This window comes from Mus musculus, chromosome 13 (genome assembly GCF_000001635.26).
Source record: "Mus musculus strain C57BL/6J chromosome 13, GRCm38.p6 C57BL/6J".
NCBI lineage: Eukaryota > Metazoa > Chordata > Mammalia > Rodentia > Muridae > Mus > Mus musculus.
In genome coordinates, this window is record NC_000079.6 from 94,132,775 (window position 1) to 94,159,505 (window position 26,731).

General features: G+C 47.4%; 1 protein-coding gene across 8 annotated transcripts in view; it reads left to right on the forward strand.

The window, feature by feature from the left end:
* The window catches only part of Lhfpl2 (lipoma HMGIC fusion partner-like 2), a 138,259-nt gene that overhangs the window by 75,623 nt on the left and 35,905 nt on the right, over nucleotides 1–26,731 (forward strand). The window contains exon 1 of one of the 8 annotated variants that reach the window (XM_011244644.2): nucleotides 1,984–2,149. The exons of the other annotated variants lie outside the window; for them this stretch is intronic. The gene's annotated coding sequence lies outside the window, so the exon portion shown is untranslated. Of the gene's footprint in view, nucleotides 1–1,983; nucleotides 2,150–26,731 lie in introns of those variants that run through there. 8 annotated transcript variants of the gene reach the window in all.

Consider the following 26,731-nt stretch of genomic DNA (forward strand, 5'->3'; position numbering starts at 1 on the left):
TGTCAGTTACTGAATGAATGAGAATAGTTCATTGTAATAAATTGCTCCAGCAGCCAGATGAGACGAGGTCCCTCCTCTGTACCGTTCTCAGTCATTCTCTCCAATATAAGAGTGAGCGCCAAGGTAAACAGGATACTTCCTCAGCCTTGGGTTTGGCACCCAATAATTCAGTGTGCTTTTTGGCTGAGTACAGACAGCCTCCTCCGTGCACAGGGACATGGCCCTTGAATTTGAGGTAACTTCCCTTCAGTGTTCTGGTCTTGAGTGCTCTTACAATAACAACCCCAGATCTTGGTTTGATGTAGTCCTCTACCATGGTCATTATTTCTTCCAACAGCATGTTGGTTATTGAAAAGAACCAATCGAGAAACCTGGTTCTGAGGATGGGCAAGAATTTTGTTATTTTTTTTTTATATTAGGAGGCAAAAATGTATGGGAGATCCAGGCTGGCAGAAAACAGGCTGATAAGAAATCCAGTGGTCCCTAGTGGCTGGCGAGCCACTTTGTCATTGGGTTCCTGTTCTGCTGTTGGTTGTACGATTGTCACTGTATTTTTAAACTTAGAAATTTAACCACAGTGAATTTTAATATCCATTGCCTAAGAACCAATACTTCTATCTGTATTCTGACATATTCTACCTAAAAGAAAAGGCCTTGAATCTTTGTGGATTCAAATTTAGGAATATTTTTCTTCATTATCCGAGTATCCAAGAGAGCTGTGGTGATCTGGATGGAGAATCCCAGTTGAAGATTTGCCAGATTCTGGGTCTCCTCCTTGAGCTAGAAGTACTTTAGATACATGAGTGATTTTGAAGATGTTTCATAAGAGACCAAGACCAAGCCAGCTAAACTAGAATGGCTCTAAAAGTCTAGAATTCCTGACCAAGCTTTTCAAAATGGTGTTCCAGGGAGATGTTTTCTCTGCTTCTATAAGCATATCTGTTAATGACTGAACAGAGTGGCAGGCTTAATTTTTTTGTTATTATTGCAGGACTGTGCAGAGAATTCAGCATGTATGCGGTGGCTCTTTAAAGGTCATATACAGGACTCAGTTTTTGTCCTGAGATCCCTTTGGTCTTAGAGGGACATTGGCCACATCCCCGTAACTCATGTCATTTGGACACAGTTGGGGAATGCTGCCATGGATTGATTTAAAATGGCCACAGAGTCTTTTCCAGCTCTTCCTGTCTCCCACTAGTTCGTCTTATGTCTCTCACACTTGAGTCTGGGGCCCTCCTTGTGACTTCATGGATACGATGTGACACAAGTGTTGTATGAATTTCAGAGTCTCACTCTTTTTTTTTTTGGGGGGGGGGGGTTCAAGACAGGGTTTCTCTGTATAGCCCTGGCTGTCCTGGAACTCACTTTGTAGACCAGGCTGGCCTCGAACTCAGAAATCCGCCTGCCTCTGCCTCCCGAGTGCTGGGATTAAAGGTGTGTGCCACCACGGCCGGCTCCAGAGTCTCACTCTTAATGGCATTGGGACCTCTACTTCTGCCCTCTTGAACTGTAGCTGAGACCTACATTTCTCTTGAAAAAGAAGTTGGCCTAGCCTCAGGATGAGGTATATCTACGAACAGAACACCCTTGAATACAGGGTTGAGGCTTCCGTGACCAGGCTAGCACGGTGAGCCTACCTGAACCCCCACCAACGGCTCTGAAACCAGACAGAAGGGAAAAAGAATACCATTCAAAAATCTTATGTGGTACTTTCTAGAATTCTCTGGTTTTAAACTAGATTTCTAAACAAGGGATTTTCCAGAACTCTAAGTCTAGTGAATAGTTAACCAGAACATAATATGTTTGGCATGTGCAAAAAAAAAAAAAAAAAAATAGGTGCTTAAACTCAGAATGAGTGACCCAGCAATGCTGAGCTCACACTGCCTGGGGAAGGCAGGAGGGGACTTCCCAAGACTGACAGCTACCTGTGAGGGTGACTAGTCTCATTTACGGCTTATCCTACAGTTCAATTATCAGATTTCAATGGACATCCGACCCACTGACATCCACCCACTCGCTGTCCAACTGTAGGATGTGAGACTTTCCCATCGAGAGCAGGCTTCATTGTTCCTGACTCCTAATGAGCACAGCTGATTAGCAGATATCTCCAGGAGGGCTGTTTCCAGTAAGCACCCAATGAGATGGAGAGGTAAGAGAGGGCGAGGATGGGCAGGCAGACCTGGCTAATGATGGTCTGAGCCGGGCAGCACTAGGTCCTCAGTCAGGACCTCTCCTGTTTTTCTCGATGCCTGGGGCCAGGTGGAGCTGGCTAATTTGGAAGTCAGGCTGTAGCTGAGTCTCCTCAGCCAGAGATCCATAACAGTTAACATCCAGGCAGTCAGGCCAGAGGAGTTGTCCTCAGACCAAGCTTGTCTAGAGTGAGTTGGGAAGAAGCAAGCAAGATCCAGGAATCATGGCAGTTGGAACTGGAAAAGACCCACTTGGTTTTGGACCGACGTCTTCTGTCATGGCCAGATCATCCCTCCTGGGACCCCCCTGTAGCGCTTTGTAAAAATCTGCTTCCAAGTGACTCAGGCTGGGTGTCTTCCAGCTGTCCCTGGGGAGGAAGAGCAGCCCTTTCTGAGAAGGAAATCTTTGCCTCGGGATTGGTTGGGAGATTTTGTCTGTTGGCTCCAGCCCCATCATTCCTGGCTGGTCTCCCTCAGACCACCCTGAACAAGCCCTCTCTACCTCTTAGGTTCCCACACTTAAACCCCTGTCATGCTTCCGCTGAGCCGCAATTAAGCGAGGAGCAGGGGGCCTGCTTCCTGGCCTGGTGTTTTCTGGAGCAATGACTTTCTCCAGCTGCTGCAGCTCTCTGTCCCCTGGTCTGAACTGCTGTCTCATTTTCAGTCTCCGTTATATGTGTGGAGGCCGAGCTGGGCAGACACATCACCAGCATCATAAGGGGGACTATTCTACCAGGAAATACATTTTTATTGAATATCATTTGTGTGTGTGTGTGTGTGAGAGAGAGAGAGAGAGAGAGTTTTTGATAGATTGGGTTGACCCTGGTTTATATGCCATTACTTAGGATGACAAGGGACAGCCAGTGGAATTGGGCTCCTCAAGAAGCTAATAGTCATGACATTTTACGTCATACACACAGGTGGCAGAGCCATTAAACTCTGGTCCTAGGATCCTAGGGTACTTGCTGGGCCTTGATAGAACTCCGTGTGTAGTCAGTGAGAAGACTGGTGTATCTGCCCTGCTCAGCCATGTTGGCAATGTTTCGGAAGTAGAGTGTTGTGGTTTGTGGGTCTCTGGCTCTGTGTGACCAGTGAAGCAGGGACTCTTCCCATTGCAAGCTGGGTGGAGTTTATAGGCCCTGGGATTCAAGTTGGATAACAGATGGAAATCTCTGTTTTTCTGAGCATGCTCTACAGAATGTTCCAGGTCACAGGGGCATTTTTAAGGGGTGCATGCAAATGCGTTTGGGGAAAGAGGCCCCTTTGCAATCCCCCTGCTTTTAAATCGGTCCGGCTCTGCTTTCATCTTTTTATGTACAGAACAAGACTTGCTCGTCAGATTCTGTTTTATAAATAGTGTTCCGTGCTTAGAAGGGAAGTTAGCAAAACACAGGTTCAGAGGCCTGACTTCTAGTAAAAACAAACAGAGAGAGAGACCTCTTCAGCCCGGCAGCTAACGATTGCGTTCCTGAGATCCACATAGATCAATCCACAGACATTTGGGAGCAGCGAATGCAAAAGGACTAAACAAATACATGTTCCTGTGTGATGGCTGTCACTGGGAACCTCTCAGCCAGTGTAAACAGGACATGCAGACTGCTACCTCTAAGTGCCAGGAGGAAGGAGGCGGCTGTTCTGGCCGTGTGTGCAGGTGACTCTTGTGTTCCTATGCAAACACCAGTGGTGAGGTGTGTGAAAGTCTTGTGATGGACAGTGCCCTTTGCTGAGCTGTCTGTGTGCTGGGCGCTGTGCCTCTGATGCCGTGCGTATCTTAGGAAATGACGGTTCTGTGACAGGCAGGCAGGTTGAATGATTTTCCCGAGGTTGTGCAGATGACAGAGCCATGGTGCTCATGGTGGGTTTCTATGGCTTGACTTTTCCCCCTTAAAGAGTCTACTGTATTGCATCTGTTAGCTCTCATGTTAAGAAAACATTTCCATTCATCCTTTGATAATTTCATAATGTGTATACTGTGTGTTTTGATATCATCACCATCTTACCCTTCTCCCTAAATCCTCTCAGTCTACCCCTTCTGCCCCACCCACTCCCAAGTTTGTATTCTCTTTTTTTCTTAATAACTCACTAAGTATAATATGACCGCACATATGTTCGTGGTGGGGGCGGGGGGGGGGCATCCACTGGAACAAGGTCAACCTAAGTGCCACCCTTAGAGAAAACTGACTCTTCTTAGTATGTCCTCAGCTAGGAGGTGGGGCTTGTGAGACCCCCTCCCCCCCCCCCCGCCCGGCTCCATCTTGGAGTGTTGACTAACTTGATCTTACTCAGGTCTTGTGTAGCCAGCCAGTACTCCGGGGTCTCAAGTAGAGTGCTCCCTCAGTGCTCAGAAGGCACTGCAGTCCTCCCCAAGCTTTGGCTCTTAAATTTTCCCCTCCCTTCCTCCTCAGTAGTCCCAGAGCCTTGAGAGGGAGGGGCATGCTAGAAACACTGCACTTGTGACTGAACACTACATACATATGTATTCATTGTATCTTAGTTTTTTAATTACTTTTAAATTTTCTCATACAATATATTTTTATCATATTCTCTGTCCTCCCCAAACTCCTCCCAGGTCCTCCCCACACTCCTTACTCACCCAACCTCATGTCTTTCTCTCTCAAAAAGTAAAAAGAAACAAGAAAACAAAACAACATAGAAAACACAAAACAATAACAACAACAACAACAAAAACCATGGAGTCTTTTGAGTTAGCCGACTACTCCAGAGTGTGAGGCGGCCTGCCTTAGAGTGGAGTTGGTATGCACAGTGTTATCCCATTGGAGAAAACTGATTTTCCCTCTCCCAGGAGGTATCGATTACAGATCGCTTCTTGGCCAGGCGTTTGTGCCCACTTCTCCTTTCCTGTGTTGGGATTTTGTCTGGCTTGAACTTGTGAGCTACTACACAAGCATTCATGGTCTCTGAATTCATATGTGCAGCAGCCTTGCCGTGCTTGGAAGACACCGTTTCCTTGGAGTTACTTCCCACCTGTGGCCCTTATGGTATTTCTGATTCTTCTTCACAGACCCTGAGCCTTGCTGGGAGAGTTTGATAACAGATATCTCGTGTAGGATTGAGTGCTCCTGTCCAGCTCTGGATCGCTGTTAATTACTGTCTACTGCAGGAAGCTCCTGGGGTGAAGGCCGAGCTATACACTAAGCATAGCACCCATTAGCAGAGAGAAAGACTTCAAGAGCTGGTAGCATCCTCAGTAAGATAAACAATTAATAAATGGAATTTCATAAAGTTGAAAAGCTTTGTACAAAAAACGACACCATCATTCATGCAAAGCAGCTGATAGCCAATCTTCACCAAGTAGAGAGGGTTACTAGCTAGAACAGCAGTTCTCAACCTGTGGACCATGATCCCTTAGGGGGTTACATAGCAGATATCCTGCTTATCAGATATTTACATTGGAATTCATAATGGTAGCAAAATCATAGTTACGAGGTAGCAACAAAATAACTTTATGGTGAGAGGTCATCACAACATGAACTGTATTGAAGGGTTGCAGCTTTAGGGAGGTTGAGAGCCACTGCTCTAGAATATAGAAAGCATTTTAAAAACCTGAACATCAAGAAAATAACCCAATGAGTGAGTTCTCAAAAGGTGAAACGAAAATGGCCGAGAAACACTTTAAGAAAATGTTCAACAACCTTAGTCATCAGGGAAGTGCAATTTAAAGTTCTCTGAGGCGTCACCTTACTTTAGTCAAAATGGCAGAGATTAACAAAACACATGGCAGCATTGCTAGGGAGGGTGCAGGAATGGGGACACCCATGCACTGCTGGAGGCATGGGGAGTCTTTCAGGAGTCTCAAGATCTTGCTCTACCACTTCTGTACATACACCCAGAAAGAGGCCATCTTACTGCAGAGATATCTGCTCATCCGAGTTGACTTCTATTCTAACCTTTCATTTTTAGCGTGGACACACACATACACCCCTTCTCTTAGGATTTTGATAAGCCCCTAAGAATATCAAGTCTGAAACAAGTTTCCTTCTTGCCATACCCCAAACACACAGATTTTGTTCATACAGAGCTGAGATGCCCTTCTTCGTGTAAATGGCCTTCACAGATAGAAGCGCGAACGAGAGAGGGAGGCAGCCAGCTAGCATTGTAGTATAGACTAACAACCAGTGTGCAGCTCTGAGAGTGCGTGCCTGTGTCTGACGTGAGGGACCTCGGCCTCCTGGCGCCTTCACCGGCACAGTAGATGTGAGGACTTTTGATGCCTCCGCAGCAGATATTCTCAAGGTAGATGAACATGACCTGAACAAAGGCTTTAAGTTTTGAAACCTGGGTGTCCTTTCTCCCACCTCTACTTCAGCTTCTCCGGTTCATTCCCTCACACGGACCTCAGGAGGCACTGATGTGTAAAGATGCATGTGTGTTTCAGAGTCTGCTCTTGACCGACTTGAGGCCCTTCCCTTCTGCAGTTGTATTTCCTTGGTCCGTTGCCTCTGCTGGAGCAAAGCAGGTCTCTTAAGTCATGAATTCAACAGGTGTCGGGTTTGTTTTTATAGGTGTGTTTGGAAACGTTGGGGCTGTTTGAGAAACTATTTCACAGAACACCCAGGTGGCTGCAGTGATCGGCCAGTACACACCAGGCCCCATTTTTTAAACAAGATGGAAATGTGTAGTGTAGTGAGTTTCTGTTGGGAGAGAGAAGGCCCTGGGGAAATGTGAACTAACGTGGGTACTTGGGAAGTGGTTTTAATAGCCAACTCTTTAAGCCACAAGGACCTTATTTGCCAGGCAGAAATGTCATGAACGGAGCCCTGGAGGCTTGAAAGCGTTCTTCTTCCTTCCCAAGTGCCTGTCTTACCTCCTGCAAGTGATCTTTTCATTGAAAGATTTGTCAGTCGTTTCAACATGGGCGTTCACAGAGAAACCCATGCACAGGAAATGCCATTCTTGATTCTGTAGTGGACAGGGGCAGCTGCTGGCTGGGGTGGTAGGTAAGGAGTCATTGTGAAGTGTTGCTCGGCAAGAGCTGCCTAAGGGTTTACGTTGGATTCACAGAAGGGAAATCACACATGCACATGGATGTACGCACGTGGACGTGTGAACACGTGTGTGTTTTCTGTCTGTCTGTCTGTCTGCCTGTCTCTGTCTCTATCTCCATTTCCCTCTCACTCCTTCCCTTCCTCTCTCTTTCTTCCTCCCTCCCTCCAGATGGTCACAAACCCAGAGGCCAGAGAGCTTGTATGTTTCTCCCGCATTGCCAGGACAAACAGCCTGTCAGTTCTTTCTCCTAGAGACTTGGAATTCCTAGCAGGGAACGTTTGACTCATTGTCCCTGAGAAATGAGAGTTAGCGGGAGGGAGCAACCATGCACAGAGAGGAAATGAGTCCTCTCTCCACTTGGGATTGCAATGCAGATGAATTCCATATTTTTGTTAGGGAATTTTTTTTTTTTCTTCAAGAGGAAAGAGCGGCTAAGTGACTGACCTAGTTTCTGGAAAGCAGACTGACACACAGTCTGTTGAGATGGTCAGTTAGTGGCTTTTTGTTTTTAGTTCTGGTGTGTGTGTGCATGCAAAGCGCATGCACATGTGTGTTTATGAAAACAGCCCAGAACTTACTGGAGTACCTCTCTGTCTCTGGCTTGGCTTTCCTGCTAAGGTGATCAGACTGGCTGTCAGGCTGCTTCCAAACTGCTGTGGTCAGCAGAGCTGTGGACTTCGGCTGTGTCTGTGTGGATCCCTCACGTGAGGTCTCAAGCAAAAGCACCAAGCTTTTCTCCTGCTAGCAATTGCAACAGATGTGTGTGGTGCCACATGTCCCTGTTAAAACAATTGCCAACTTTATATACTCTCCCCTGTTCCCTACTGTGTAAGCCCGGGAATGGGTAAGGCTGGTACTATCCTGTTTAAAATAGGCTGCTTGTGATGTTTCAAGATAAAGACTCTGAACTCCTTTCTCTCCCACCTACCATTCAGCCACACTCATCCTGTACAAGGATATGGTGTATAGAATAGGACCATACCATCGCTGTCCTTGTGAGTTTAGTGCCCATAGCTGCATGAGCAGTGGAGGGCCAACAGCTTGGAACCCAAAATAAAGAAATCCACTGCCTCTGGGAGGCTGAGCTGGTGAGTCAGGCCTCTTGATCCTGTCTAGGTGCTAGAGAGCAGTCAGCAGTTGTCTGGTGCCCTCCTCAACATTTTTCCCAAGAAGCAGAGAAGAGCCTGCCTGCCTGCCAGCCTGCCCACCTGTCTACCCATCCACCAGTCCACCCTGCCTGCTTCTCCCACCTGGTCCTCTAGAACTAGCATTCTGAGCCTCTTCCATCTCAGCCCGGAATTGTAAGAAACAAAGGTGCTGACCGCCACACACAGCCCCCCTTGCTCCCAGCTCCTTCCCAGGCTGTCAGCCACCTTCTGTTGTAATGTGATGGTGGCCGTACATTTGACCTGGCCTTTTTGTCTTTATCACCATGGCCACCTCTCATTGTGACCCTGACCTTCCAGGTATATGTACCTGAAGGTGACCCAACTAATTGAAGACTGCCTGGGTCTTGCTGTTTCCTGGAACTCCTGTCCCCACAGTAGCTGCTGGGGACATCCCAGCTCTGTGCCTGCACCCAGGGGGCTTTGCTTCCTGAGTCTGAGGATTGGTTCTCTGGGCGGGCCTGGGGCAGATCTCTTCCATCAAATTCCATCCTCAAAGAGACACACCCTCGGAGTGCTCCCCCCTCCCCCCAGTGCAGGCTGCTCAGAGCTCTAGGGAGACTTTAAAGCGCCTTACTGGATGCTCATAGGTCTCATGAAAATAGTAGGTGAGACCAGAGGACTGACCATTAAGGGGTGTGTATGCTGCTGTGAGGTGAGGGAGAAGAGGCCTGCTCTGAAGTGCCCTGGACTGTGTAAAGGAGTCGTGGTATTAGATAAAGACCAGGTCCTCTTCAGAAGAGCGGTAATATTGATGGACATGAGCTAGATCTCAAAGGGCAGTTAAGGAATTCGACAGTTAGGGGAAATGGAGCTGGAAGAGGTGCCCGTATGAGCAGAGCAGAGGATGGACCCAGCCTCCTGGAGCTTTGCTGGGTAGCAGTAAGTAGGATCTGGTATGAGCAGGACTCACACAGAATAGCATGGCCAAGAGGAGCCACGTAGGGCTCACTGGACATCCCGGCAACTAACTCAGGAATGCCCTTTGCTTGGTGATAAGACCAGGGCTTCTGTAAGTAGCAGTGGACTGGACGTATCTGACCCAGTTCCTGAGAGCCACAGCATATTTCCCACTCAGAAACGGAAGCCTCCCAAGGAGCCTCCTGGAGAAAGCAAACCCCACCCCATCCCCGAGGTGGGGTGGTAATGGGAGGCCTGTTAGAGACTGCTGCCTTCTCTCTTAAGGCTGCATCAGAGCCATCGCCGTAGAGCAGAATTCATTTCAGAAGGGACTGCAAGTAATTGGACACAAGCTTAATGACGTAGTTGTTTAAAACAATCCAAAAGTGGCCGAGTTACTTACTTTCTGCAACTTAAAGATTCTGGAGTTACATGGTGGCCCCCCTCTTTTTCCAACACAGGAATATATTTTTAAAAAGAAAAGTGCTTTAAAACACATACACACACACACACACAGAGTAGTCTGATTTTTTTCTGTGTGTGTGTGCTAGGCAGGCAGGATGTGTGAGGGACTATGGCCCTGGGTCCTGCTTTCCAAGGTTTCTTTTCTTTGTTGGGGGTCAGGGGTGCTAGGATCAAATTCAGGGCTCCAGGCACGGAAGGCAAGCCCTGCACTACTAAGCCATGTTCCTGGCCAATGAAAGGTGTTGGTTTTGTTTTTAATGGGTTTTTAGCTTAGTCATTCATGTGTTTATTTCCTATTTCCCCTTCCCTGTGTCACTGGATCATCCACTCGTGGACAGCTTGGGACCCGTTTTCGTAACTTTATCAGGGACCAGGTCTTTCAAACCTCACTGTAAGAGTATCTTAAGGGACTCCCACTCCTCCAAGAGCTTTGTCCCTAGAGTGGCAAGGAGCCTCAGAAAGAGTGGACAGGCCACAGCAGAGTACACAAGGCATGGCTTCTCAAATGCGACTTTCATTGGAAATGGGAGGCCATGGAGGCTCCATTGGGCCCTGGCCCTAGCTCTGGTTCGGTAATCAAGGAATACTTGGAAAATGCTACCTCCCCCATACACCCCCCAGTTCCCAACCCCCACTCCTCCCACCGCCACACACCAGACGCTCTTCCTCAGGCTTCCCACCACTCCCACCCAGAGACCCTAATGATTGCTCGTTTTCAAGGCAGGTCCTGGGAAATGGCACACATGAGATTGAAGTGAAGTGGAGATGCAGGGGTGGCTGAGAGGCAAGATTGCAGACTCAGGGTGATTTATCAAGCAGGTCATTAAGGGACAGGCTCCCAGCTTCCTCTAAGTGGGAGGCAAAGAGTCTTCTGTCCCTTTGTTCTTCCTGCCAAGATTGGTGCTGTTTTCCTTCATGGGGACCTCGGGCTCTACCCAGACGCGTCCCTGACACGTCCCTCGATAGCTCTGTCTGCCACTGCTAGAGGTCAGCATTGCTCCTTCCTTACCAAGGCTGCAGGCGCATCGCAGGCAGCGGGAGCTTTCTTGTTGCCAAGGGCTAAGGGTGCAGAGTAAAAGGGTGGAGTCTGCCTGGCAGGCATCATGGGGGTCAGCCCTGCAGAACCCCTTTAATAAGGCCCTGTCCAGCCCACAGAGGAAGAGCTTGTTTGGGGTGTAGCTTACTTTTAAATGCTGTGATTAGAGACCATGACCAAAGTAACTTACAAAAGAAATCATTTAAATGAGGGCTTGCTCACAGTTTCAGAGGGTGAATTCATGACCATTATGGCAGGAGAGGGGCGGCAGGCAGGCAGGCAGGCAGGCAGGCAGGCAGGGCACTGGAGCAGTAGCTGAGAGCTTCCACATTGGCACAACCCTGAAAGCGGGGTTGGGGGCATGAGCCTGTGTGCTAACCAGGAATAGTTTTGAAACTTCAAAGTGACAGTAGTGAGTGAATGCTTAAAGAGATGCCACAGATAAAAACACTCCCAGAGACCTCCCGGCTCAGAGATGCCAGACACGACATAGTTCTGAACGGCTCCTGCTGCTGACCACCAGGCCCTCGGCAGTTTGAGAGGGACAACTGAGTCCAGAGCTGTGACTGATATTTTGGAACTGAGAGGAGGAGCTTGGTCGGAAGCTGTCGACTGAGGGAAGACGCATCATGTTTCTTCTGTCCGTTTTGCAGTGTTGGCAGATAAAATTCTGCAGCCTCAGGATCACCAGTTAGAGCCTTTTTAAGGAAACAAACAAGACAGTGACCCAGTTCAGTCCCTCTTCATTTATAACACTGTGCATGAACCAAACAGTACCAGAGGTGACTGGAAGCTTTCCATACCATGGCTTAGTTAACGTAAAAACATGCCTCCTTAGCACACAGGCAGTGTGGGTCATGCTTGTCAGTTGCTTAGCATTTGCTGGTATAAAATGAATGCAAAATGGGGAAGGGAGGGGAAAGAAGGAAAGAGAGTGTTGGGGGGGGTTCATCTGTGCATTTTGAAGACCACCTGTCTTAATCAGCTTTGAGCCACTCAGCTTTTCTGGAGAGTCACACAGCCTGTGTGACATACTAGGAGATCATTCACTACTGAGCTGTGTGGTCCCGACCGAGTGCCCTGTGAGATCAGAGAAAGGGGAGGTTTGCGTGGGCTGACACAGAATGAAAAGTACTTACTAACTTTGAAGAGAGACAGACGAAAACTTAAAAAAAAAAAAATAATAACAACAGTGATGTGTTTGGCCGGTTCTTACAGAAGCTTGGTGAGTGAGGTGAGGCGGGGGAGGGTGGGGGAGAACCCGGAGCAGGGATGTGACAGCTGTGTGGTTTTACGCCTTACTCCAGCCTCCATCTCAGGTGCTGATGCTCACGGCCTGGCCCTCGCCCACCACAGGCTAAAGTACCTTATTATCTGACCCAGTGTTGACCATATGGCAGGCCTTTTCCAGAGAGGTTGAGGGTGGTAGTCAGAGGAGATAGAAAAGTGGCTCAGATAACGAATATATTCCGAGTGCCAACTGTGTTAATGAGTACCTCACCGTCACTGCTCACTGTCACTGAGGCATTCTGCATACTCGCCATGTGTCAAGCCCTTACCTTCTATTTCCTACCATACGGCAATGAAGAAATAGTAACTGCTTCAGGGGCCTCTCTCTCTCTCTCTCTCTCTCTCTCTCTTGAAAAAGATTGATTTATTATTATAAATAAGTACACTGTAGCTGTCTTCAGACACACCAGAAGAGGGCATCAGATCTCATTATGGGTGGTTGTGAGCCACCATGTGGTTGCTGGGATTTGAACTCAGGACCTTTGGAAGAGCCCTTAGTGCTTTTACCCACTGAGCCCTTTCCCCAGCGGCATCTCTCTTTTGTTGTTGTTACTATAAAAATGTGCTCTAGGACGGTGATGTAGCTCGGTGGTCAGGTACTTACCTAACATATTTCAAGGCTCTGGATTCAATCCCTAGCATTGAAAAGAAAGAAACAAACAAACAAACAAATGAAGAAAATAAGATAGATAAATCAAATGAACAAATAAACAAAGTTTCTAGTCTGCATAAAGATAAAAATGTTTCCATAGCTCTGAAGGCTGGCAAGTTCATGCTAGGTGGCAGCATGGATACCTGCCTGTGGCTGCTTCTTGCTTCCAAGATGGGGCCTTGCTGTTGTATCCTTGTTTGGTGGAAGATGGAGGTGAAGAGAGCTCCTTCCCACTTGGAGCCCTTTACTTTTTTCTTTTTCTTTTCATTAATTTATTCACCTTACATCCTAATCACAGCCCCCCTCCCCCATCCTTCCAGAGGCCCTCTCCCACCCCCTCCTCCCTCTCTCCTCTGAAAAGGGGAGGCCCCCTCCTGGATATTACCCCACCCTGGCACATCAGGTCACTGCAGGACTAGGCCCATCCTCTCCCATCAAGGCCAGACAAGTCAGCTCAGTTAGGGGAATGGGAGGCACAGGCAGACAACAGATTCAGGGACAGCCCCTGCTCCAGTTGTTGGGGAACCCTTATGAAGACCAAGCTGCACATCTGCTACATATGCTCAGAGGGTCAAGGTAGGTCCAGCCCATGCTCACTCTTTGGTTGGTGATTCAGCTCTGGGAGCCCCCAAGGGTCCAGATTAGTTGACTCTGTTGGTATTCCTGTGGAGTCCTATCCCCTTCAGGTCTGCCTGGATCTATTTTACAAGAGGACTAATCCATATCTGAAGGCAGAGTCCTGTGTGGTCACCCCCAGCTCCCAGCCCCTAGTTCTGTTTTTCTCTCCTTTGTGGAACACTTCACAGACCTGCCTGTCATCCCTGTGTAGGGGCCATGCTAATTGTCTTAGTGCATGCATGTGCTGCCGAGGCAGGCACCAGCCCTGCTTCTTGCTTCTGTTGCCTTGGGGATGCCATCACTCAAACCATGGGAGGGGCTGAGTGGCAGGAAGACAGACCTGGAGCAGGCTTAGGGTGTGTGGCTCCTGTTTTGAAGAAGTATGTTCGCTGAGGTGTGCTTGGGAAGATCCTAAGTCTCAGGTTGGGGCTGTATGGAGAATGGATGGTTTCTCCACAGGCCATCCTCTTCCCAAATGTGTCCCCTCAAGCAGGCAAGGGTGACCTCTGCCAGGGCAGGTATAGCTGCTGAGAGAGGAGGTGATGGTGGCTTGGTGAGCAGCTATAGTCTCCTGTGAGGCAGCCATACACAGGCAAACCAGGTTGAACAGGCTGTATAAGGCAGACAAGATTGGGGGGCATCTGGAATAAACTGGAGAGCCTGTTCCCTGTCCACAATGGAGCCACTAGTGTCCCGTGCAAATGTGGGTTTGGTATGGCAAGTGGAAGGCTATTTTTCACCCTGAAATCTGAATTTTCATATTGCCTCCTGGTTTTCAATGTTTGCTACTAATTTAAGCTGTTTTAGTGGGTCACTGATGTAGGAGCCTCTGACCTTGGACTTCTAGAGAAGTTGAAGTAGACACTGGGATATAAAGGTTGGATAGCTCCAAGCAGTAGCCCAGGATAGCAGGTGCATGTTGCTTTATGGAGCCACATCCTTCACAGCAGCGTGTGTGTGTGTGTGTGTGTGTGTGTGTGTGTGTGTGTGTATACCGTGGACTTGCCTCCATATGCATGCAGAGGGCAGAAGATATTAACCCCAGTTATTCATGCGTAGGTGCTATCCACGTTGAGTTTTTGAGGTAGGTTCTTATTGGCTAGGTGTTCACAGGTAAGGTTAGGTGGGTTAGCCAGCTAACTTCAGGGTGGGTTCTAGAGATCAAGCCTGGTCCTCTCACTTACCCAGTGAGTACTTTATAGACTGCTTATGTCTCTGGCCCATCAGCCCACATCTTGGTGTGCAAATGAATTGCCTCAGTAGCTTGAAAATGTGGATCCTGAGTCCGGAGTTTGGGGTGGGTTTGGTGTACTGCAGGATTCTTACAGCAGCTTGGAAGCTCAGCGAGGAAGTACTGTGATGGAGTAGTGCCCTCTACCGTGAGGAAAGAAACAGCCTCCAATGCCACCATCTCTGCTGGTGAGGTGAGATCCCCTTAACACGCAGAAGTCAAGAATGCAAGGTGACAAGTCTTTAAACTTTACCTCCACTGTGTTCACATTTTAAAAACAAACAAACAAAACAAAGCAAACACAGACAAAGTCTCTCATCACCTGGGAAATGGAGTCTATACTGTTAGGCCTTCCACTTGGATGGGATCAAGGGACAACTCACTGATTGGCTGTCCCTTTTTCTGCTGTATTGTGGGCTGAGAATGTGTGTTGCAAATGTTGGGGCTCTGTTACTTGCACGTGGCCTTGGCGTCCCTTCAGCATGGGGTCTGTGGTGGAGGGAAGGAAGGGTGGGTGCTGAGGAAATGCTTTGGGCAGAAATCATCTTGTTTCCATTCTCTAAGAGCCCTGTTTCTCATCCCCTGCTCGCTCTCAGAAGCCCTTGGAGTCGTGTGCCAGGAAACAATATGATCTTTCTAACTGGGCAAGTAGGAGGAGAAGGACCCTGGGAGCCAGGATGGGCTGGCAATTGATGCCTGAAAATAGGTCGTTTTTCTTATGAATAAACATTTTGGGTGGGGCTTTAAAAATTCTTCCTCATTTTAAACCCTCCTGGATCAACATGGCCTTGAAAGTTAAGGAAGGAGGCCGAGTGGTCCAGGCAAAGCCAGGTGGGTGTAATGGCAGTCAGATTGAGATTTCCATGTGAGCAGACTCTTTGGAGAAAGCTACATGACCTCCAAGGGAGGGTGACCTCAACTCTGGCCGAGGTCTATGTGTAGGAGATGATCGGGACATGGGCAGTGTGGTCCAGTGAATGTGAAGGGCAGATCCTGACTTAGCCGTTCTTGGCTGGGGTCTGGTCCAAGGCAATGGCCAGGGGACCACATCTGTGAGTTAGTGCTCTCTGCTTCTATGAAACATTCTGAGGATGTTTTCGCTGTGTGGCAGTCATGACACTTTCATAACGTTGAGTATTGTATATTATATAGTATATTATTGGCAAAAATGTTCAGTTGGACAGAATCTAAACGTTGTAAATATAATAACCAACTAAAGAAAACACAGCCCTGGGCTAGCTGACATTCTTGTAACATCTTGTAACATTATGGAGCAGACATTACCAAAATTCTAAGAACAAAGGATTCGCTCGGACCAGACATTAAAACAATGAGATTAAAATTTCCTTTGATCGTTTTTAAGGCTTTCTTGAGGATATAGATAGTTTGCTACTTGGGGAATTGAAAAAGCACCGCCCTGGAGGCCAGAGTTCATGTTGGGTTCTAAGATCCCTTGGTTGACAGAGAAGCTGGATCTTGTGCTGTTTAAATGTTTGCAAGTTATTCTGGGGCAAGGGTTACAGGGATAAAACATCTCTGAAAGATGCTTCTCTGGCAGTGGTGGGGGTGGGGGAATGTTTTATCCTTTGAGTGAAGGACTAGGTGTGAATGGTAATGGCAACTGCTGACCACTGTGTCCTGGCAAAGTGCCACTGTGACGTGCCACCCCTCTCCCACTGAGTTCTGCCCCTCTTCCCTCCCCCTTCCCCCAACTCCCACCCCCAACCCACGTGCACATTTTGATTCTTTCTGCCCTCCATGTCGTCAGCTATGGTCTCCAGACTGTTTTCAAAGCCTGAAAGGGTTTCTGATGAACTTGAGTTTGAGTGGACGCCCTGTCTGGATGATCTCATAGAGGAAGCCCAGCCAGCTACATTTTTGCAGATCTATGACATCCTGGAAGGACTCTTGCACCTCTGGGGAGAAATGCTTAGGTCCCTGAGGGTGTGAGTAGCCAGCCTGATTTTACCACTCTGACACCAGAAGGTTCCTGCCTGTGATTCTAATTGTATCAGAGATATTTATCATGCTATGTCAGACTCGGATGCTACCTGTCTTGTGCACAGGTAGTATCGGGTATGTGGAGGAACTTGCAGACAACCTAGCCTTGAAGTGTGGGCTCCTGCAGAGATGCAGCCTTGCGATCAACACAATAATAACAATAAGTCTAGTTGGTTCTCAAGACACAACTAAAGCCCCTAGCTTGGCACAGGAGCAAGGCTACAGCCTCTAAATCTTGAAAGGAAGGTCTGGGGCCTGGGAGGTGTCAGCAGAGTAGGGAGGCCATGGTTCGAAGCCGGTGAGCAGAGATGGGGAGGTGAGAACTGGAGTTGCTATCGTGGGCTTGCCATTCAGTCTGGTGCCTCTCCTCAGCCTTGGCTGTGCTGGTTCTGTGTGGCTGCAGTTGGGAAAGGGATTATAGGGTCATCCTCTTCCCCTTCCCCTACATTTGACCACCAGGGACAGTGCCCTGCTCCCTCTGGGAGGCACTGTGAAGAAGAGACAGGATGGAGGGAGTGGGATGGGAAAGGAGGTTCAAATGGGTTTCTCAGAGTCAGCCATGTCTTTTTCTCTGACGGTTAGCGGTGTGGAGTATGAGTAGGTGGAAGGGTGAGGCTCAGTGGCTCGTGCCAAATGTGACATGTGGTGGCGCATCAGTGTGGGACTGCCTCCATGGCATCTTGGCAGGCCGCCGTTCCCTACCATGTCTCCCCTGTGTCTGAACCCTGGGCTGTGTCCCTGGAGTTCAGGTGAAACCTCACTTCCTTTTGTGAGATCCAAACCATAGAAAGAGCATGGTAGCTGCTCTGGGACGTGACACGGTGGGCTGTTCTCCTCCCCCACCCCCACCCCCCTCCGGGACTCTTAATAGTCTCATAGACTGGCTCAGCTTGCAGTGAGATAGATGCCTCAGGAGATTGTCACCTGTGTGGCCTCTGTGATTTTGACAGTGTTTGTCCTTGGGCCTTACCCTACTCTTCTCTTGCCCTTGTGTGACAGGAATAGAGAGAGTTCCCAGCTCTGCCTTGTGGATAGTGGAAGTACTTCATGGCACCATTTACTGCTCATGAAGTCTCCTACAGCCTGGGCAGAGGAGGCCCTAGGCCTCAGATAGCCATCTGGAGGCTAACGCTTAGGCCATTGATTGCCCTAAACATCTGAATCCATTTTAGTGACATGAAATATAGGGAAGACAGGGCCTCATCTAGAGTTCTGCTTTTCCATTGCTAGCTTGCCTTGAATGGTAAGGGTGCTCAGGAAAGGAAAACAGCAGCAGTCACCGAGAGGTGGGACGAGTCACCGCTGTGGAGGGGTGAGGTTCCAGAGCATGGAATCACAGAGTCATGGCCGTTAGAGCTGTTAGGCCCCAACAACGCCCTTTCTGATGGATGGCCTCCTCATCCATGGGGGAACTCCCTGAGCAGTCTGACTGGGGACCTCCTGCTAGTCTCTGGGTTTCTAGTCTGGCCCTCCCTCCTCCATTTGTAGTTATTCTCTGGGATGCTTCTGGCTTCCATTGGTAGCCAGGGAGTTCCTGCTGAGCCCAGGCCTGAGGAAACTAGCCCCTACAACCTTTGACAGACAGCCCTTGGTGACTGTGATAGATCCCAGAGTGCTTTGAGTCAGGCATCTGTCTCCACTCATACATTTTAGGCCAGGGACCCATGTGCATGGGTCCCTGTACCCTAGTTCTTTATCCCATGAGTGGGTTGACCACAGTTCCCAGCCTGTCATCCTTAGAATGATCCCCACTCTCCTGACTCCCCAGAAGGCCATTGTGTCTCCCCGCTAGAGCGTTTCTTGACCCATCTCCACTGGCCAGGGGACAGATAGCTACATGGATTCAGTCTCTTTCATTTGCTCTTTCTTTCAAAGCCCTGTTTTAAAATCAGAAGGTCTGGGGAGAAGTGATGGACCCGAGGCCTTAAGCTTCCAAGAAGGCTGCTCGCACTCTGGGAGTGAAAAGAAACATTTTCAGGAGTAAGGGCTTGGCAGAGTCCTTCCCCTCTTTTCAGAGACAATCCTGCAGATTACGGTTTGGGCCCCTTGGTTTATTACTTAGCCTGCGTGAGAGAGAGAGAGAGAGAATGACAGGCAATGCTTGCTTTCATTCTGCTGGAGAAGGGCCTCTGCCCTTGATTCCAGAGGCACTGTTCAAGCACTCCTATTGTCCTGGTCACAGAGGGCCCCCTCTCCTTCTGTGTACAGATGTCAGGGACTCCAGGTTTGCTCACTTGTTCCCTCACACCGTGTGCCCCAGAGTCTCCCTTAACCCCAGAGTCCACAGCCTAGAGCAAGCCCTGCTGCTTGTTGCTTCTGATTTTGTCTCATGTGTGTCTGTCACAGGCATTCTCAGGAAGCGCACCAGGCAGCACTTGGTACCCATGTTTTGAGTTACTCTGGTAAGGAATAGAACAGAGCTTCACAGCAAAGGGCAGTGTTCACTGCCACGAAGATCCTACTCTTGAGCCGTTCCTCTGGTACAGGAGAGTATCAGGAATAGGAAAGATGTCGCCTAGCTTCTTTATCTGGACTTAGACCTAAGTGCTTGTTCTGGTAGAGATGTGGGCCTTAAGGTGCTGAGGAGGCAAAGGGCTTCAGTCAACTTTGCTCATGAGTACAGCTCTGAGGGGCCTGGAAGAAGATGCAGGAGGCAAGCCCCCGTGATCAGCTGACACACCATCCAGTTGCACCAGGATGGATGGATGGTACCTTGACATGAAGTGATGTGCCCACCTGTCTGTATGTAGCAGGCATTAGTGTTCCCTGTCACTGGCCAGGGGACATTTCTAATCACTGGCCTGCCTTGAGTTTTGTCCCTGTCACTGTTTGGGAAGGAGATGAGATGAACTTGGTGGTAACACATTGACTTGGTTTCCATTAGTAAAATTGGAAGAGAAGCATTAAAGACAGCACTAGCTCTAGAACAGCCCATTTAACTAACGGGGTGGGTTTGATCATTGTGTTTTGCTTTTTGAAAATTACATATCTATTAAGAACTGCCTTTATCAATTATTAACTAAAACCCAGATGTAGTGCTTTAAGCAATTTAAGGTTGTATTGGTTTCAGTTAACCAGAAATCCTGATTATCTGGACTAAGACCTTAGTTCTGTAATGTCACCAAGGTCCTTGTATCTCTAAAATACCCACCATAGCAAGCACAGGGTTTTCATTTTCTGAGTCTGAGATGGGCAGTGGGGCCATTGTGGTCCCTGGAGGAACAGGCCAGTGTCAGCACTGACTCATATCATTGAGATTTCCCAGAGGCCCTTTCTCAGCTCTTCCATTGAAGTCTCATGGACTGCCCACCTGCAGAGCAACTCCAGAGAGCTCAGCTGGACCTGTCGCCACATCTCCCTAAAATGAAAGCCAAGACAAAGTAAGGCCTCAAATCCAAAGGGCACCAGAAATCCCCAGCATTTGTTGTCTTCAGGGCAAATGTTGGAGGCCGAGGTAAAAGCAAACATTGAGAGTGAGAATCCCTGTCTTGATGTAAAATGTTGACATTTCGTTCATTGTTGAACTTTTAATTTTAATTTTTTAGGAATAATGCATTTTGAGATGTTTTTCATGATTTTTTTGTACCCCCTGACATTTGTACCTCCACTAAGTTAATTCACTTAGCCGTCTTAGCCGTAGGTTCTTGTGGCAAAGAAGGGGAGAATAATCAGATGAGAATCCACGAGTCTATGCCAAGAAGTGTCACCCTGAGTCACCAAGACCTTACTCATGGCTGGTTGTAAAACGGGTGACTATAAGGCTGAGAGAACACCATTGGCAGGCTGGCAACTTTAGGACATTGTTTTTAAAAACCAGTCAGACACAATCACGGCCCTCCAAGAGTAGACTTCATTCTTACACGGCCGTCGTCAAAAGCTACGAAGAATATATCCCAAGGTTCCAAACGAATGTCTGAAGGCTCAGATCGAACCGAAACCTACGTGGAACTCTGCATTTTCTTCTGTGTACAGACATATGATGTATTTACTTTACAAATCAGGTACAGGGAAAAGTTAATAATAATAATAACGAATAATCAAATAGAACAGTTAGAGGGACATCATAATGAAAATCACGTGAGTGTGCGTTCGGTCTCTTTTTCTCTCAATGTTACATTGTATACATATCAGAAAGGCACCACATACAGCGTATATATGCCGAACAAAGGAAGACCCACTTCCTGGTGGGGACAGAGTAAAGTGGTACACCATTCCGTCTACTTGGGATTATTTCTGGAACTTTCGATGTAAGACTTTCAGACCATGATTGACCACAGTTAACTGAAAGCAAACTCCACGCTAAGGAAAGGACTGTGTTTGCCCATGGGATTCTAGGCAGATGCCTCGCTGTCAGTGACCAAGGGTGAGTTTGTGTGGTCTAAGTCCTGTGGTCAGTTTGAGGTTCGTGCTATGAAAGTAACAGTAAAGTCTGACATAGGAGCTTCAGGGTAAGTAGCCATGGAGTAGGAAACTTGTAGGGGCGACCCTGACTCAGAACACCTGCTTAGTTGTGGTAGAACTGAGAGCTGATAATCTTACTACATCAGAGAGCCGTGTTAGGAAATGAATAAACATGAAAATGGTGTAGGCAGGGAGGTGTCTGCCTGCCTCCCCGTGCCACACACACATGGACTCCTTAGAATGGGCAGTCATGGGCAGCCTTGACTTCCTGTGGCCCACTTACTGAACACGTTGAAGAACCAAAATAGCTACCAAAAGACACCAAAAATAGCCTCCGATAGGATTATTAGAGACTGGGTGTGGATTTTTTTCATAACCTTTAATTCAGAGAAGCATATGTTTTACAATTCCAATACATTTCTAAATTATTGCTAAAATTGTTTCTAGTCCTGGCAACCTTGTACCTCCCATGGTGTTTAGTTTTATGCTGGATTGCCCTTGAATAGTATATTAAAAATAGTCTGTGTGATGACTTAAGCTGTCCTGGGGAAAGTGACTCTCACTTGTGTCAGTTAGTGTGTTTTCTTTTCTTCACTAGTAAATTTTGTGTGTTTTGTTTGTTTGTTTTTATTTTTGACACTTTTTTTTTTTTTTTCGGGAAGGAGATCACTATGTGGTCCCAGTTGGCCTGAAACTCACTGAAACTTGCCTGCTTCTGCCTCTGCCTCTAGAGTGCTGGGATTCCAGATGTGCCCCCACCTCATCTGGCCTAACTTTTGTAACGTCTTAAATCAAATTGTTCAGTGAGCTAGTATTGAAATGAATGACTAGAGGTTTTGGAAGCGCTGCTACATTCACGAGGCTGGGTTTGCAAAGACGTCCAGAGATCAACGGTTTGTGGCTATGACTCACACCGCGATGCGTTTATAAACCCTTGTGTTTTGCAAATTCATGATTCATGTTGTCAGATGACCTCTCTTCCTGGGACTCTAGCATTGCAAAAGTTCAGCCATTTGTCTCACAAGTTCTTCCATCTGAGTCTTCACATTAGGGCCTTCTCTTTCCAAGAGCTTTTCCTGCATGGCCTAGCTTCATGCTGACCTAACCTCCATTGCCACAGAGATGGGCGAGCCCTCCAGAGACAGCCTGCGGCTCTCTGCTTCAGGGAACAGTGCTGCCGTTCACATTTATTCGGGCCTGTCACAGGGGTGCCGTGCTATAGGATGAGGTCACCAGTAAAGGCCTCTCTCAGTTTTATGAAGACACCTGCTGCAGAATTCCAGGTGTTGATACTGGCAAACACTTAATTTTAAAGAACAGAGGTACTTGCCTCTATGCAGGCCTCTGCCAGCCAATGGGAGCTTGGTTGCTTCCAGCCAGAGAATGAGTTTTTGAGAAGTGTGTCATCATTGGTTAGTGCTGAACTGGCTGAAATGTGAGTATCTTGGTTGTCAGTATTTATCAGCATCTAAGAAAGGGATGCTGTATCTTGGGAGAGAATGGCCAGTATTTATCGATATACTTATATGCCTAGCACTTCACCTCCCCGTTTTTGACACATGATAACAGCAGGTGCTGGAGGCTGTGAGGGGTTTAGCACTTAGGACAGTCTGGAAAACTGGAAGTGTGGGAAGAGGGTTGAACCAATGGACTCTACCTTGGAAGGGAAGCCCACAGCAGGTAGAGTTTCATAGCTAATTGCTCATAGCAAACACATTGGTTTAAAAACATTTTAGTAGTGTTCTCTGTGTGTCTAAGGGCGCAGTTACCTGGAGGAGCTGCCCACTTTTGGACTAACCATGTGGTTCAGAGATGGAAACTTCTGGCAGCTTCAGGTTCGAGAAAGAAGAGAGGCTTGTGAGGGCTGAGAAGGCAGAGAAGGCAGGGATGGATGGTCTTGGATGCCATGGGCCACCATTGCAGAGCCCATCCCTTGGACTGTGTTCTCTGGGCAGTTCAGTGAGCTACTGAGTAACTGATGTCCAAGCTGGGTTAAGGGGGTGGGGATCAGAGGTGGTGTGGTCTCCCTTTTGATAGGCTAGAGGCTCATAATGTTAAAATTTGAAAAATTGGCAATCATTTTTCACTGTTTTGGTATGAATGAAGTAACAGCTAAAAGCCGTCATTCCTGGCAGGGCCCCAGACGATGAACAAGGAACCTTGCCTAGTTTGCTCATTTCTAGGCAGAGGACATGGTCTACCAAAAAACCCAAAAAGTTTAAATACAAAAGAGCCATGACCAATCGAGACTAAGGTGCTCCCCATTTCTGACCATTCTAAGTTAAATATGGTCCCAAGCAGGACGGGTAGACCAGGCTATCCTGTGGTGTTGCCATTCTCCTCTCTCTCTCTAGGCTCTCTGGGACTTCTCATTTGAATGTCTGAGACGAAGCGGGGGAGGGGCAGTGCAGGAAGAGCAAAACCTGCAGAACTGAGTTAAAACCCAGAGTAACTGGGTCCCTTTTGTTGTTGTTTGTTTTGCTCTCCGAGGTGGCTGGGCCCCTGGTAGCCCTCCCAGTCAGGGGGGGGGGGGGGAAGCCACTGGTTACTCACACTGAGTGTTGGTGTGAACTCCAAGGTAACAAGGACTTGGCAGAGGTCTGGGGAATGCACTGTGTAGAAGGCCGCTGGTGCATCCCAAATTGATTCTGACAAAATGAGTTTAACATTCAGCCTTCTGGAGTTTCTCAGAGCAGCGAAAGAGATCTTTCTAGTAAGCGACATCTATGCTGTCTTGCTTTTCACATTTCTAACTTCTTCGCCTGTTAAATGTGTTGCATTTACATTTGTCTATTCCTTTGCACCAAATGCTTTACTTTCTTAAGTTGTGCTGGGAGGGTTTCAGCTTGTGAAAACTATCTCAGAATGTCCGAGTGGTAGTGACAGCCTTGATTCAGCGTTGGGGTCCCAGAGAGGAAAGAATACAGGGTTGTCTTGTTCTCCTCCTCTGGTTTTTAGAACACAAGCAACATCACATGAGTGTTAATTAGGGCAAAATGTCACTCACCTCCAGTGGGACTTTGTGCAAGCACAACCTGGGCTCAGGAGATAAAAGCTAAATAGGTCCATTGTTGCATGTACTATTAACCTGGGCACTGTCATTCTAGGTTACTAATTTTACCTTAACGTGGAAAGAGAAACTTGGGCCATCTAAATACCTTAACATATTTGGTGGTGCATAAGTGTATAATAAGAGCTTATTAAAAACCAACAGTAAAGAGAATATTTCACTAACTATTTAAGAGCAGTGGTTCTCAACCTTCCTAATACTGAAACCCTTTAATACAGTTCCTCATATTGTGGTAACCCCAACCATAATATTATTGATTGCCTCTTCATAACTCTGTATTTTTTACTGTTAAGAATAATAATATAAATATCTGATATGTGACCCCCCCCAAAAAAAAAGGGGTCGAGACCCATAGGTTGAGAACCACTGAATTATAGGATTCTTCTAAAGGTTTAGATATATTTTGTAAAGGTTTATTTGGGTGATAATTTCCTTTAGTATTGCATTAAGGTAGAAATTCAAGATGGATGTGTTGTTGTTGTTGTTGTTGGACAGTTCTAGATGCTGGCTGAAGTTGTTGGTAAAGTCTCAGAATGTCTTTCTAGCTTGATATTTGGGTGCCAATATTCCCAGCTCCTATGTTCTGATGATTCTGTCTGCACCTAGCCTACAGATGAAACAGAGCTGAGGAGGGGGCTGTCTGGTGTCCTGTGGAGGCCTAGGGCTGCTGAGGGACAATGAGGTGGGACTTTTAAGTTCCCAACTAGGCAATAGGGGAGAATGGCGGCGGGGGGGGGGGGGGGGGGAGGGGAGGAGGGAGATTGAGCACCTAAGAAGGCTTTCAGCCTTATTCTTAAAGGGGGATGGACTCTTCTGCTGTGTTGACAAGAGGAAGCTAGAGAGGCAGCTGTTGGCCAGAATCTCCATTCCCCTCCTCCTTTGATGTTTGGTTACTTTGTTTTCCCTCTTAACTGTATCTAGTATATGCTAATTCAGGAGCAGTTTCTAGCTTTACAGTATGCTCCTCTGGCTCTTCAGATGCTCACTGCCTTTTGCTGCTCTCCAGATTCAGCCTGGTTATTTTAGCTAGTAACTGAAAGGACTTTTTATAGAGTGTAAAATTGGACCTTTTCTGTTTTGCATCAAGATATCTACTTTTTTCCATTGTATTATTTTTCTTTTACCCCCGTTTCCCCTTCAAAGAATTAAAACAACTTGATTTCTATCAAGCTTAATATAGCAAGTATATATGTCTAAAGCATGAGCCCTGGTGCAGACTCTAGAGATAGGAACTGGGTAAGCTGTTTGCACTGTGGTTGACTAGATAAAGGCTCTTCCAGGGACACAGATCTAGGACTCTCTTCTTTAATCCATTTCATCATCGCTACCATGTACTATGCGCCAGGCTGTCTACAAAGCCTTTGCCTGTGCCTTATGTTTATCTTCAGATCACCCTATGAGGTTAGCTGTATCATCTCCATTTTACAGCCAGAAAGATGCAGGCATGAAACTGTTAGGCACTTGCCCCCCTTTGTTGCATTAGTGAGAAACAGAGCTGAGTCTTGACTCTTTGCTCACCCCAGAGTCTGTGTCTTTCTTAATCTCAAGTGGAACCTTCTGTAGCAGATCTGTTTTCCAGGGGCTTAGTGCAATGTCTATAAAGACTTTTACTTTTTTTTTTTTTTTTTAATTTTTACACATCTGGGAGGGCACTAGTAGCAAAAAGCTGGAGGTTATACTGCTAAACACTGTTCATGTTCAGGCCAGGCTCCACAACCAGAGATTACCCAGCCACATGTGGTAAAAGAAGCAGCGTTGAGAAGAGTGTTCTACAGAATTCAGCAGAGCATTAACATTTAATAGTCAAGGGACACACCATCCACACAATGCTCTGAAATTTTAATTACCTCAAGAAATACTCCATATTTGCATACTCATAAAAATATTTGAAAATTTACTTATCAGGGGAAAGACATGTAAGTATGAAATTAGAAAACCTTTGATGCAATCCCTTAGTTTTTGAAAAGTCCAAACAGTCCTGCTGCCTCTGGCTGTGTTAGAGGTATTGGGAAGGGCATGCCATTTGGGTAATTATGCCAGCTGTGATTTCTTAGTTTCCACAGAGAGGCTGCATATGCATAAGTCCTTGTTAGATGTCAGCAGGAAATTTTAGAATTGTGAAATTTGATGTCTTGGCTTTGTTTGCGTCCTGTGAGTGGATGTCACTGTTAGGGCTCTACAGACTGTGTGCTCTCCCCAGCCCCCAGGAACAGTCCGGGTGAGGCCTCCAGGCTTAGGAGCATAATGAGGAGCAGGGCCTGGCCCCTGGGGAGCTGGGCTTATGGGTTTCTGCAGAGGAGGCTGGATGTAGGTTGTGTGTGAGTATTTCTCAGCAGCTTTAATCACAACCTTCTGTTTGTGAGCTCCAGTCATGTGTTCAGCCCCTCTGCTCATCAGGCAAAACCGAACTTTCCCAGTTGGAGAAGTTAAAGGTCTTCCTGTTTGTCTGAACTCCTGTGCATTGTCCTGCTGCTGGCTTCCTTCCCCGCAGCCCTCTGAGCCCCAGCAGTATCTGCACCATTGTGTCCGTTCACATTCTTCCTCATTTTGACCTTGCGATGCCTGTTTACTGGAATGGCACCTCAGATAAAGCACTCCTTGGGACTTTTTTTAGCTAAATACTTGAAGGTGAAAGATGGAGGGTCAAGCTAAAATGCTGCACAAGACATTTTGAAGCCTGTCCCAGGCCCCTGTGAGGCTGGCTT